At 39.9% G+C, this 15,245-nt stretch overlaps 1 protein-coding gene across 5 annotated transcripts in view; it reads right to left on the bottom strand.

The window, feature by feature from the left end:
* The window catches only part of KLHL5 (kelch like family member 5), a 66,779-nt gene extending 53,235 nt beyond the window's left edge, over nt 1–13,544 (bottom strand). For 2 of the 5 annotated variants that reach the window (XM_074822346.1, XM_074822349.1), the window contains exons 1-3: nt 13,306–13,544; nt 12,862–12,987; nt 10,467–10,562 (exon numbers count right to left, since the gene is read on the bottom strand). The gene's annotated coding sequence lies outside the window, so the exon portion shown is untranslated. Of the gene's footprint in view, nt 1–10,466; nt 10,703–12,861; nt 12,988–13,305 lie in introns of those variants that run through there. The other 3 variants (XM_074822347.1, XM_074822350.1, XM_074822348.1) reach the window with 2 other exon arrangements.
* Nucleotides 13,545–15,245: the final 1,701 nt, after the last annotated feature.

Here is a 15,245-nt window from a genome sequence, read left to right as displayed (position 1 = left end):
CAAAAGGCATTCAGTTTCTTTCAAAAACCCACAGAAGAATGGGTAAAGAACAACACTACCAACATTGTCAACAGCAGAGTGGATGCTTGTTCGGTAAAAAGTTACAGCTTTACACTAGGACCCATATAGAAAACTACCAGATTACAACGCAATAAAAGAACAGTGTAAACGAAAAGGGTAAAGAACAGTGTAAAACAAGTAGATTTGCAAGTGATTAGGTAATACAAGATAACACTCCATGCCAGACTACACAAGTTTCTAAGAAAAGTACATAGAGGTCTGTGGGCAAAAAGTTTACACTGTATTTAAATGTCGAGCTATGCAATGCCACAAGCTGCTGAAGCAAAGTATTTCAAGATAGAGACTTGAGAATTCTAAATGTATGATTTAACACCAAAAGGCACCTCAGGAGACTCATTATTTCTCTCTCAATGAGGATTTCTGTTTAATTAGCAGCTTCAGTTAACACCCCCCACCCAGGACTTTCAGCTGCATAGGGGATAACATATGAGGATATCATATTTTATTACATATTTATAAAACAAATGGTATGACCTCATCTGGAATTACTTGTGTGCAATTGATCATTGCAATTCAAAAATAGTGTTGCAGAATACAGGGTTCATAGAAAGGCAACACAAATGATCAAAGTATAAAACCAACAGTCATCACACTAAAAGGCAGAATGCTTATAAGAATCATATCAAAGTTTATAAGTACCAAAATAATGTTTATGAAAACCTTATTAATGTCTCATTAATATGAAAAACAGAACTTCTATTTAGTTTTAAGAATTAATGTTACATCTACACAAGATACACACAACATTTTAGGAACCCAATTGTGTATAACATCACAGATGTCAAACAGAACTTCTCATAAAAATCCTTGGAATATAAAGACTTCTAGGACTGTATGCCCACCTGGAGTTGAATCTCACAAGGGACATCAAAGGCAACACGAAGGACTTGCAGAGGTACACAGGTGACAAAAGGAAGACTAGGGAAAATGTGGGCCTGCTGCTGAATGGGGCAGGGCCCTAGTGACACAGGACATGGAAAAGCCTGAGGTACTGAATGCCCTCTGTCTTTACTAGCAAGATTGGCCTTCAGAACCTATGAAGCTCCAAGGGGAAGGGCAAAATCTTGCACCTGGGGACGAACAAGCCCATGTGCCAGTACATGCTGGGGGCCGCCCAGCTGGAAAGCAGCTCGGCAGAAAAGGACCTGGGGGTCATCATGAACATGAGCCACCAATCTGCCCCTGCAGCACAGGAGGATAATGGTATCCTGGGCTGCATTAGGAGTGTGGCCAGCAAGTCAAGGCAGGTGGCCATTCCCCTCTACTCCAGGTGAGGCCACACCTGCAGTGCTGTGTCCTGTTCTGGATTCCTCAGTACAAGAGAGACATGGCCATACTGGAGAGAGTCCAGCAAAGGGCCACTACGATGATGAAGGACCTGCAGCATCTGTCATGTGAGGAAAGGCTGGGCCTGTTTAACCTAGAGAAGACTCGAGGCAGAGGGCCTCATCAATGTGTACAAATACCTGAAGGGAAGGTGCAAAGAAGATGGATCCAGGCTCTTTTCAGGGATGTCCAGTGGTAGGACAAGAGGCAACAGGCAACAAATAAAACACAAGAGGTTCCACCTAAACATAACAAAACACTTTTTCACTGTGAAGATGACTGAGTACAGGTTGTCCAGGAAGGCTGTGGAGTCTACACCCTCGGAGATATTCAAAAGCTGTCCAGACATGGTCCTGGGCAACCTGCTTTTGGTGACACAGCTTGAGCAGGGCTGGTTGGGCCAGATGACCTCCAGAGGTCCATTCCAATCTCAACCATTCTGTGGTTCTGTGAAATGTTGATCTGTTTGTCATGTGGCAAAAGAGAAATCAAGTATCTAGTTGACCGTCATCTACTTATTCCATGGATTCTTGTCCCTTCCTTGAACTGACCTTACAGGAATGGCTGCTGTGACAAGTAAAGAATTCTTTTAATTAATAACAATCTGCATTTATCATACAAGTAATATGAAAGCAACATAATCTATCAAATGAGCATCCTAATTCTATTTGTATACTCACATTGATTAAGTGCCTTTATGCCATCAGAGCCTTAAAATTAACAACTGGATAGAAATAAACCATTTTGGTAAGCTCAAGGTTAGACAGATGAAAAAGAAAACATTTTGATCTACTGCCAGTTTGTGGTTATGATCCTTACAAGTACAGAAAGTGACTGCCAAGCATGGTAACTAGATGTACAGGATATGAGGAATTCAACGCATCAGTTTCATGCTACTGAATGGAAATATTGCTCCATAACTGGTTATTCTCATCACCCCGCTAAATGAAATATTTCTTTTATCTTTCATACGTATAAACAGAAGTAATAAGTGCCTTTTTAAAGAAATACTTTAGAAGCACTTTGTTAGAACATTATCAAAAGGATACTGTACGTGCACACTTTCTCCCCTCTCCAGTACTGTATTACGATTTTCTATGCCAACTCTAAATATATGTGATTTACTTTACTACAGCAGTATGGCACAGAAGAGCATTTTTTCAATTCTGCTTGCCAGTGATGATTGCTCCTTATACAGTTCACTGAACACAGACGAAGCAATGACTACACAAGAAATGCCAAATAAATTATCTCAATTTCTTATGAAATATATGTATTATAGTAAAGATTTTTAAAAGAGCATTTCAGTGTTCACATTTTGATTAAGGACTTGTGAGATGAATCATCAGTAATCACTACTAAAAATCCTGTTTATAATTAGACACACTAGTAGCTGACAGATATACGTTACTAGAAAGTATTAACTTGTAGACTAGAAAACCCAACTCTCATCTTATTTCTCCATAACAAGTGACATTTACAGCAGTAACTGTAAATCTGAAATTAAGAACTGAAATGAGATCAATACCAGAAAGCAGTATTCATAATCAAATAGTCCCAGAGTTGTTTAAATTGGATCATACATACATTTGTTTATAAATACACAATAAAATGCCTTGTATTACTTGCTTTAATTGCAAGCATTGTATCTTGACAATGGGTTTTTCACGTTACAATAAGCTTCACAAAGTCATAAAAGCAACCTGATTAAATTAGAGATGTTAATTAAAGGTTTCCATTGATTTCACTAGTGATTTGGCTCAAGGAACTTTTATTAGGAAAACACGTGCAGAACAAATCACAGTACATTTAATTATCCCCTTCACTCTCAAACTAAACTAGTCCTCTAAGTTGGGTCAATGTTGCTTAGAATAATATGTATCTGAGGCAGGTAAGGAAAAATATCCTTTAATTCTGAATTTGGATACTATTAAATCTCAGATTAAACAAGGTATCAAGTCACCATGTGTTCCTACATATAATCAGAAAACTGGTTTCTTAGGTTCTTCATTCCATCTCTGCAGTTCCATGCAGAAGTAATCTCAGGTTCCCCACCATTATTTATTTTACAAGCTCTTCTAACAATAACTCCAGTTCTCCTGCATGCTTCATCTTACATAGTCTCCTTCACCCACATGGATGCATATCCCTCCCTACGAAGTACCAGGACAGCCAGGACAAGCAAATCCTTTGTCATATTCAGACCCAGAAGCAGACAGGCTCATCAGCTGGCAGGTCAAGCAGTATTTATTTGGCCTTCCCTACCTACCCATATTTTCAAAACCTTTCAGGAATTTAAACACAATAAGGGCTCCATTTTGCCAGAGTTTGACTGAAATTGGCAAGTATACAGAAATGTTATTAGGGAGGAACTGATAAACCAAAAGACATAAAGCCAACTCCTCTGGGGAACTTAACAGACTCACAAGCTGCGTATCTTTTGCTTCTGAGTATGCAGAACTGCCTTAGCTTGAGTGGCTACATATCAACTAAGCCCAGGATTTAGAAACAAAGTAGAACAGAAATCATCACAATATCTGACTTATTGTTCAAACAAAACTATAGCTCCTATCCTTCCGCAACTGCGTGAAACTAAAATGACCTTGAGAAAGAAAGCAACAATAGTAGAAATCTAGACCACCTATTAAACCTTTAAATCATTAAAGTAGAGTTGCAGAGTTAACTGCACAGCTATCCTAAGAGGCCCATCTTAGCTGCATCACCCCTGTTTTTACAGGAATCCTAAAACATTTCCTGTTCTGCACAGAGAGTGAGAAGTAGACAACAGGAATATAAATAAACTGCCAGGAGGAACACGGGATACTAATCCAAACTGTTGGCAGTCTCAGGGGTATGACGTCCACTACTGAAGTAGCACGCTCAAAAAAGAGAAAACTCCTGAAGCCGGATGGCTAAACTGTCAGGAGCAGCAGGCACAATTGAGAATAAAAACTTTCATTATTTGCTTACCAAGTGTTTTTTTCTTTCTCTCTTATCAACTCTGGCTAAATCTTAAGGGGAATACAAAACTGACATGTTGTACTACTGCATGCAGATCTCATGAGATTTAGATGGTCTGCAATAATTTTCCCATTACCTCAAAGTTCTAAGAATTCCTAATTTAGCTTTTAGTATTTATAAAAAGTACTTCTCCTTCACTGAGCTCATAAGTTTTCAAACAATAATGTTTGACTATTTACTGAACCTATCAATCTGTTTTAAGTACAGTCGTTCTTTGGTCAACTTCTTACGCAAAGGTGCAATGTAAATTTGAATTTGTTAATGAAAAAAATATCAAAAAGTGAGAGGAGGTACAAAAGAGTGAAGCTCTATTACTTATCACTTGATCTGCCCACATGTTCATAAATTCATAGATTAATTTTAGTTAATTACTTTTATTTCCTTGGAAAATACTAACAAGTTTAAAATGCTATGGCTCTTGGTGAAGATCTTGCCAAGCCTTATCAAGTTATGATAACATCGTTAAATGCTCTACTTACTTAATGCTTTAATTACAGTTTGAATGCACAAGCTTGTGATTACATTTACATCCAAAATACCATTTCTCTTATTGCATGTAAAAGAGCAAGATTTAAACTTTGATTTAATCTTTGGCAAGGACCAAGTGATCGTTTAATATGCAAAAGCACTTCTAAAATATACTGTAATATTCTAAAAAGAATATCTACCAGACAAATGCATATGGATATAACAAATAATCAATGTAGAATGGTTTACTCATCTGGAAGGCAACTGTCAGGCTAATAGCTTATTTGAGCAAAAGTCAACATAAAATGTCTACTCTGGTAACAAGTTAAGAACTTGCTTGAAAACAATCCAGTCACCAAAACCACTGACAAAAACCTCATCTTCCTTTGAGCTTCTCCTATGTCTCCTCACCACATACACACTACTTGTAAACATTTAATTAATTTTGTAATTCAGCCATACTACTATTTGTATTCTTTACAGTTCAGGTTCATAAACCTCTCTGGACTTGATTCTTTTCTTATTGTACTCTATGAATATGTACCATATTACATAGCCAGATGCTGTGAATATTTAATCTGTTCTACGGGTATACTTTAGCCTGATTTTGACAAATTCTGTTGGCTCTGAAATTGAGGCTACAGTAAGCATAAGAATGGTGTGCAATTTTTTTTTTAATGATGAATGATACTATCTCCACCCAAATCAACTTAAATCTGTACTAGACAGATTATATCATCATGCCTATATAGCCCATATCAAAATGTTATGAGTACTTCCTCTTACAGCTTCATAACATATTGGAGAAAGGAAGGGAGGTAGAAGAGATGGAAGACACCAGCATTTAAAAAATAACCTAAAAGAGGTTTGAGATAATGTAGTTCTCTCCTTTTTTTGGTTCTGAATAGCTATGATTGCACGATAGCTTAGCATACTTTGAAAGAAATTTTCGAGAGCAGGATGGTATAAAGACCTGACCACACATATATCTTTCCTCTCTTTTTTTCCCCTTTACTGCTCGTTCCCTTTTATGAACAACATATATAGAAACTGGATGCAAAAGTGCCAAAAAAAAAGTAAGAGTGCTTAGAAAGTGAAATAGGCTGCAAGATCTTCCTATTCAAAGTCAGTATTAAAAAACATTATGTGTAAACAGTTCCTGCAGTTGAGAATATGGCCACCAATAAGCAACTGAGCTTGAGAGGGTTACAAAGCCATAAGCAGATCATAGTATCACACCCTCTGACTTATTCTGAAATAATTGTGAAACATGGAAGGAAGAATAGGAACTACATTCTGCTCCATCTAAGTCCAGCTTTTAAAATATATTGCCTATTAATTACACCGATTAAAAAATATTAAAAGAAAGAACTTCAGGGAAACTAGTAGGAAGCAGATACAGCAGAAGCAGTTTAAAAATAGAAATATTCACTCAACTGGAAACTTACAACTGCAAAGTTGAACTATTTTTTATGTTTTGTGTTTAGCTTTTCAAACGATTGTCTTTTTTTCCCTTTTCTTTTTTAGCAATTGCTATTAATATGGCTTTTCAGAAGAAAGTTGTACCTCAGACACTAGTTAATAAAGAAAGCGTTTCCTGCAGAGCCTCTCTTCTTACAGGTTTAAGTTCTAATCAGAACTGAGATTGGAGAGGAAGGATTTCTTTTTAACCAAACACAGAATACTACAATCACAAAACAAAAAGTGATGAAAGAAATAATCACGCTTCTGGTCTCATAATACCCAGCATTTCACAAAATGAATTAATTTTTCATTTAATATCATCCAATGCTACTGGTGTAATGCTTTGTCAAGGTGAGAATTGTTTTATTGTTGGAGACAGAAAGCCTATCTAGCTGAACAAAAAGTCTTCAATTGCAACCCACAGGAAATAATTAAGGAAAGACTATCAGAAACAGGTCTGAAAACATCAAGTTGTCCACAGCACTCTTGTTAGTTACTTAGGCTTTCATTTTTTTCAGGTAAGACATATTCTGCTCCTCCTCTCCCCCATATAAAATCCAGTAAGCGTACGCATGAGAAACACCTTACATTTTCAAGAGGTTTTTCAAAGGCTTAAAAGGCTCTAATTATGCAAAACACTTGGGCAAGCTGTGGCTTTTTGAAACTGTAAGGGGTGACATTTCTCAAAGTTAAAAAGGTATTTATCCCTTAAGTAGGAAAGCACTTATAGTCTATATGTAAAAAGATGTCTAGAACACTTGATATACTTTCAAGAACTGCCCCACCACCAAATGTGTAATACTGGAGTTTTCACAAAACAAAATTAGAATGTTGATTTCAAATGGCAATTTCTTGAATCGGAAAGCATTGCAAATTTTAAGCAAGTTAGTTAAATTCTTATTAAGTTTTAAATTAAGTTAAATTCTTTTCAATAGAATCAATACAATGCATATTGACTATTTTGACAAAAGTATCAGCTAAGGCAGTAGGAGAAGTCTATCCAGACATTTTTGAAAAGATAAAGCCAGTGCTCTACCTCAAATGTCACTGCTTTACAAAAATATCTTTTACAATTTTATAAAGAGTTTTCCATTAATTCTGAAAATCTGATGGATGCCCTTGGAAGAATCCAAGTTACTAATCGAAAATTCTTCTTCAAAGTATATCCTGTTGTTATGGAAGACATCAGGATTTTTAACATCAGTTGCACTTAGAATTGCCAGAAGAGGTAATTAATTGGCAAAGTATTCCTCTGAACAGATTGAAATCAGTACCTCTCTCAACTTTACAGAAATTTGTCCTCTGGAAAAATGCCAGCATAGTCCATAAAACATAATTATTAATCAGCAGCCCTGCCCGATAATTAGTCATTCTACTTGCAGTAAGACAGCAATAAGGATTTCTCCCACAGTGATTCACCTCTTCAGTTCCTTCTCTTTGGAGTACGTTTTGGCATTTGTTTCAAATTCTTTTTAACTTCCATGACCACTAGAGAAAGAGGTGCAGGCCAAGACTAAAAATTCTGACAATCTGGAGGAGGTCAGCTATTTTGGTAAGTGGAGCTATCCCATTTTGAACTACTGCAAAATAGTGAAAATGGGAAGTCTGTTCTGAAAGTAATTTCTGGGGAATCTTAGCAGTTCTAATAATTTTTAAAGCTCAGAAAGTGGTCATGTCATTCATGGTGGAAGATACCACCACCAAGGATATAGATTGACTGAGAGGGAAAGAAATGGAAAAAGGCAAAAAAAGGAAAAGGGAAAAAAAACTGACTGGAGGTCAATTGTTTATGACCAGAAATTAAATAAAACCTATTATTTTCCAGCAAATATGGTAGTCAAGAAGGACTGGTTTCCCCAGTTGCTTGATGCCATACGTATATGACTCAATGATAACAATTTTCTGATTATCATTGCTGTTGGGTTAACAGGTTATCTGTGAAAGACTTCTAAACAGACAAGGGAGAGAATGAATAAAACCATGTCAGTATCTTTGTGGACAGAGCTGAATCTCAAGGCTGAAGGAAAACCAACTGACATTTGTTTGAGTTACATTCTCATGTTCTTTATAACCCTATGCTTTTTATTTATCAGACCTGAGTAAAGACAGAGGAAGACATCAAGCTTAAGCAGGTGCCTCCCAATCTCCATCTGGGCACTGAGTTTGCAGCATCAGGTACCAAAAGCATCATTCTGCTATACAATACTAAAGTATTTATATCAATGAGAGCAACGCAGAGTGAGAAACAGGTTCTTGTTTTGGTGTTCTATAAGCCTGCATTGAAGAAAAACGCACAGCAGACTAACACCAAACACTCTCCTGTTGGGTACCGATGATTACCGTAGCTAGTACCAGTGGTTTGACTGCCAATTACTTGCCAAAGTTTGTATCACCTTGGCAACCATAAACATGGAAAAAGCTCCTTAAGTGTCTTACAAGCATTTTCTTCTTTGGGACCAGAGAAACAGGAATACTAAAGTGCTATTTTGATATAAATTTATAAGAAGCTTATAAGGATTAATTTCATTTAGCCCAAATACTCACTATACTAACTAAAAGTACATCAGCATTTTTTGGTGCACCAATGGGGGAGGAGAAGTGAGTATTTGAAAGATGAAAGAAATTTATAATTTATCTATACAAAAGAAAACAAGAATACTGAAATGTCTCCCAACAGTTTAATAAGGAGCAATACAATGAAACGAGAGGATGGCAATGGACTCAAACTCTTCCCAAACTCATGATTCTCAACTGATGAGTGTGATGGCCACACACAGAAAATGCCCAAAGAAAAGGAAGATCTTGTAATAACTACACCCAGAATTCTCAAGTATTTTGTCATCACTCTTAATGAAAATTATGTCTCAAGAGTTGTGTACTTCTAGGATAGAACTGTCTCAGCAGAGAGCTTTGAAGGACACTGCAGCTGGTGCTCAGCTATCACTCTGGGCTAAATTTATTTGAAACAGATTTCCTGTTATTCCAGCATGTAAAACTGCAGCATTCCTCTAGACTTCTTGCTCCTGGAAAGCTAGTCAAAGGTTACAGCCCCCCCCGATCAAATTAATAGTACAATATACTATGTCAAAAAGTTTATCAAGAACCAGAGAGGTAGAAAAATACACAACAGAACAAATTAAAGCATCTACTGTTAAAAATGCTGTGTATACTGTAAATTGCCAGTGATGTGACAGATGATGACATGAACAGTGCAAAAGACCACCTCTCCTGTATTCGTATCATGACATGAATAAGTTCTAGACAATAAAGGAGTATGTCTCCTTATCAACATTCCCAAAGCAGAGAGATCCCACAGTCAAGAAAGGAGATTTTTTTCATTTTAGTAAAACCTAGTATTCCTAAATTAATTGGACTGCTTCTCACCCTCACCACTACTTTTTCAGCAGTGTTTTACTTTACAGAGTTCACATAAAGCTAGATTCTTGCATGTATTCCTGTTTTCAACATTCTTTTATCCCTTTGCTTTGTATAAACATCAAAGCTATTCCCTTTGAAAATTGCTTTAGCTTAGAACAGTCTTACTACTTTCCTGATAAAAAAATGAAAGAAAGTGAAAGCCAGTCAGTATTACTGGAGTAATGAGATTTGACTGTGCAGTTGGTGGGCCTCTATTCATAAGCATTTCTCTAAAGCAGTATTTTCTCTTACAGATTCAGTATCAACTTTTCCTGTTTTTCCTATAATGATGAAAAGATTCAAAGTTAGAGGGTTCTCATGCATTTTGAAAAGATTAAAATTGAATTTTATAGTAATACTGACAGTCTTCTATAAAGCATGCTTTGACAAAGAGCAGAAGTGATGAAATCACATTAAAATGTTCCAGACACTAGGATGTGAAGCCCACAAAAGCAAAGTCACTAGAAGCTCACCAGAAGCTACCCTCACAAGATATACAACACAAAAAAGATGAAATTTCAGGTGTAAGGAAGACCCAACACCTTTGTGGGCTAAAATCACATTCCTTGTAGCATAACTTTGTTTTGCTGAATACAGGATTCATCTATAGGTCAACTCTGGCTTGGGCCTATTGTCCAAGCCCTAGCACTTCAAACTTACTGCTAGAATTCAGTAAATCCAATAGTTACCTGTAACACCAGAATGATCTCTAGGTGTTCAAAGAATCATGTAGTTCCATTTGTCTTCCTCTTTCCAAAAATGTGAGGTAGGAGAAAAAAAAAAATCTGAAAGCAGAAAAATAACAGTACAAACAGGTAAGAGCCAGCCATTGGGGAAAAAAAAAACCAACCTAATCTTGAAAGCAGATTACCTACTCTATTCCTTCCACTCGTCCTGTGATTCCTAAACTTTCTGAGAGGAAGGCGATAAAAGTGTGTCACTGCACAACTGTCACCTTAGTTCCTTCTACAACTTCAGGTTACACACACATCAACAAAGACTCCAAATAAAGAGGGGAAATTAATATGAAATTTAAAAACAAACTCTCAAGAAACACTGGGTTACAAGACAGTATCTTTTCTTTTTTTAAATAACCTCAGTGCATTTTCACTCCGATCTTTGGCTAACCGCAATTCCACGAAGGAAAGAGCAGTGAAGAATTGTTCTGCCACATGAACCAAACGCTGTTGCCAAAGAGTAACATTGGTGAATAAAGCCAAGTACCACCACGAAACATGCTTCAATACAAATTCATACTTACAGTGGTTCTCAACCCTTTCCAATTTACAGGCCACTAAAAATTTTCCAGTCAAAGCAAGACCTCTTCTCAGAAAAGCTAGCCTGCTGAAATAGTATGTGTCTACTTTTGGCTCAGCACCAAACAAATTAACTATAGGCACTTTAAAGTGAAAGAAAACGTAGCCCCATGGGACACCTGCATGCATAATGTGATACCTAATATTTGACCTCTAATGGTCTGATCTTTTCTACTAGCTGTCTGAATAGTAATATCACCTCATTCTTGCATCTGGAGCACATAAACTCATCCCTCCTACAGGACTGGGTTTTTAGGCCATACAGCAAATTAATACATGTATTTATAGTCAGCAGTTGCTTTGTTGTCAATTTTGAATGAAAGTTTAACAATTATTTTGCTCTTATGAAGAAAACAAATGGTGGATAGTTAGGTCTGTAATTAATATATTCTTCTACTTGGTAGGATTGCTATAATAAAAGGCAAATTAATTGGTAGGGCAGGAGGTAAACTGTCCCATTGTAAGAGCTTTGTAAGGGAAACGTAAAATCCCATTGTAATTTCTTAAGAGCTGTGGAAACTTTCATTACTGGGTCATGTTACGCCTGATTAGGTAATCTTCTTTACCACATCAAGAAACACTGAGTTACATCAACAAAAAGACAAAACACCAACACAACTAAAGAACCACCTTTTTTTAAAGCACTGATGATACAGAAGTCCAGAGTTGGAACAAGTTCATCAGTAAGAATTATCATTGTTGGCGACAGTTTGCAATTACTGTCCGACCATCACAAATTCTTTTCAATTTTGAATTTGCAGTCATTGCACTTCTCTGAAGCACCATGTGTTAAAATCTATGGCCATGAAGTAGACATGCTGGCTTTGGTAGTGGACCTGCCCATCCAGATGACATACTTGGGGGACAGTTCAATGAAGCTGACACATGGCAGAGGAAAACACTGTCTGACTCAGATTAGGGTTATTATTATTTTGGTTCTATCCTGCTTTATGCTCCTTAGCATTGTTCAGCAAGTGGAAAACAGGAAAAACATAAGATGGGGACACAATCCCCTCTATCAGGAATGCACCTATGAAGTTCAAGAACAGGGCTTTTGTTTTTTTTAACGTTCATCCACATATGCCTCTGGAAATTCTCATGCAAAACTACCTTAATGAGAAATGATCAGAGATTGTTTCTGGCAAAATTAATGAACTGCTCATGAAAATACATCTTGTGATCTGTTTTTAAAGAGAATACATAGTTTGTCTCGATACAAAAGCTATACTGACATCATCATGAGTTCAAATTTTTATTCCTATTCATGCTAGTAAGAAGACTTGAGCAGTATTTTTACTTGAAAATAAGACTGTACTTGGAGTCCAGCTTACGTAATTTTATAATTTAACTTTTAAGTAAAAGAAACGAACAAACCCAAGCTTTCCCCTTTTACTGTTCTGACATAACTGGGTAAAAACTTTACACTACTGTTAAAACACCCTACAACGAGCCCTAGACGGCTTGACTTCGGCTGCACTGCTAAGCTGCATCATTGTTCACACAGCTAAACCAGCGCGAGTGCAAAGCCCAAAGCCACAAAAAGGCTTTAAGGAAAAACATAAACCAGTAACATATATAAACAGCAGTTGTTTGATGTTCAACACTTAATACTTTTTTTCTCGTGTAGTAACACCACTCCCCGTTTTGGTGATTTCGTAGTCGCTGCTCTACTCTGTTCGACCAGTCTCAAAAAAAAAAAAAAAAAAAAATAGTTTTTCACTATTTCATACTAACGATCGTGACGGTTAGGAGACAAACGGGCAAATACCTGAAAGCCCAGCCTGTTAAGTGCACTTTTACCGGGTCTTCGCTCCGGACGCTTCGAACCGGCTCAGCCACGGCGGCTGCCCCGCCCGGCGGGACACAGACCCCCGCGTCTCCACGAGCGCCGGCCCTGAACAACAGCCCCCCCGCGTCCCGCATCAGGCCGGCGCCGCCCGCTCGGGGGCAGCGCCTGTCCCGGGCCGCGCCCCGCCCGGGGACCGTTACCGTTACCCCTCCCCCGCCCCGCCGGGACGCTCCTCGGAGCGGCGGCGGCCGCCAGCCGCGCGCCACCGCCGGCAGGCAGGCGCGAGCCCGGCGGAGGGAAGGGCGGGAGCCCGCCCCTCGCTGCCGCCGCCGCCCCCCTCCTCCTCCTCCTCGCTTTCTCCTCCCGCTCCCGGCAGCCCCAGACCCCCTTCTCTCGCTGTCGGGCCCCGACCGCCCTTCTCACCTCTCAAGGTCCGGGAAGGGGGGCGAGGTTGGGAGGGGGCGGGGAAAGAAAAAAAAATCGCAGGGAAGGCCCCGGCACCCCCCTCCCCTCCCCTCTCCTCCCGCTCCGCCCCGGCGGCAGCCAGCTCTATCGGGGCAGGCCGCGGGCCCTGAGCGATCCCTCCCCGGCGCTAACGGGTCCCCACGGGCGCCGCTCCCGGCCCCTCCCCGCGCGCTCGGGCGGCTCCGGCCCCGGGGCCGGCCGCGCACACGGGGGGAGGGGCGGGGCGGGCGGCCGAGACCCCGCCCCGCCGGGCCGCCGGCTCCACCTCCTGCCCCGGGGCGGGAGGCGCGCGCTGCCGCCAGCCAACCGCCGGCTTCCGCGCGCCCACGGGCAGGGGCGGGGCGGGGCCGCGTGTGGTGGGGCGGGGCGGGGCGGGGCAGGGCGGGGCGGTGACCGCTCCCCTCAGGCGGCGGGGCCGCCCGCGCTGCGCTCCCTCTCCCGGCGGGGCAGTGAAACAGCGGGGGAGGCAGTTTCCCCTTTTGGGGGTTTTTCTTATTAACCCTATAAAGGCCTCATCCTGGCCCTGGGTACCCGTGCCTGTCTTCTCAAACCACAAAGCTAAAGCATTTCCGTAACTTCCCACTCCCACATTTAAGTGAAATAAATCTGCAGTGACACACAGCGCAACTGTTAACTTCCTCTCAGGACCTTGCACCGTGTGGTGCTGAGGCAGCCTGTACTCACCATCTAACGGGCAACCACACTGCAGCATTTGCCAGTCTTGTTATGCAATGCCTCACTGGTGACCCCTGCTATCCAAAGGTAGAATAATTTTACAAATTAATAGACTGTGTGACAGTCAGATGTGCTTCTGACTGATAAAACTGATTTAAGGGTGCGCGAGATCATTGCTGAGGCGTGGCGGGATGAGTCCAATGCAGTAACGGGGTCTATAGTGCTTTCTTTGCCTAATTCTAAGGGAATGTGGCCTACGTGGCTGTGTACTTTGTCTGTCTGCCAGTTCTTATCCTGGCTGACTTTAAACGATTTAGCCAATTTTAGCTAAATTTGACCAAAGGACAGGGTTTTCAAAGGTACTAATTGTTCCAGCTGTGTAAAAATTATTAGCTAGGTGGAGGGAAACATGTCCCGAAGAAGGAAAACTCAGTTTTTTCAGATCAGTTGGCAGGTCAGGCCACGCACATGCACGTGATTCACCTAGTTTACACATGTGCAACTGCCTAAGGGTAATAGCGTCTAAAGTTTAGGATGTCCCTGGGGGATGTGTGGACAATCATATGTGGGCTCGCTGAACTCAGAAACTAAACTAAAATGTGCCATCACAATAGCCCTAAAATAGATATTCCCCATCTGCTTAGTGCAGAGTCCTTGGAAACCTTCTTCTGTAGAATCTGAAACACAACATATTCCACAGGTTATTATTATATCAGGCCGAACTTAGGTGTGATCCTGTAGGGCAAGTGCTATTCCGACCTTGGGCATTACCAACAATGATGGAAGTCTGAATGTATCAGAAAGGGATAGATAACACACATGACTTGACAAAGTCCTCCTGTTATTTTCCAGTATTTTCTCCATTCCTTCTGGGCAGAAAGGATGGGTGAACACCAGGTAACCTTGAAAACAGGAAAATATAAATAACTGATGTGGCAGATACTTAAGGGGCAATGCAGTCTCTCACAAAGTAGAGTTAATTTGATAACATGACAAATATAAATTGCGCAGAGGGTGTATTTTACTTTTAAAATTAATACCCATGATTTTTTTGTATCCTTATTACTTCTGTTGCACCATACTCTCAAAAAAATCAGTTCATTTTGGGTTTCATTGCTTTCACTATATAAAAGTGCTACATTTAAAATATCATACCAACAAATTTATATTCACTACAGCTCCATTAAGAGTATTTTTGTAGAATGAATACTGTATTTGCTTCC

This window comes from Strix aluco, chromosome 4, assembly GCF_031877795.1.
Source record: "Strix aluco isolate bStrAlu1 chromosome 4, bStrAlu1.hap1, whole genome shotgun sequence".
NCBI classification, from domain to species: domain Eukaryota; kingdom Metazoa; phylum Chordata; class Aves; order Strigiformes; family Strigidae; genus Strix; species Strix aluco.
This window is presented reverse-complemented; position numbering and strand designations above follow the sequence as displayed.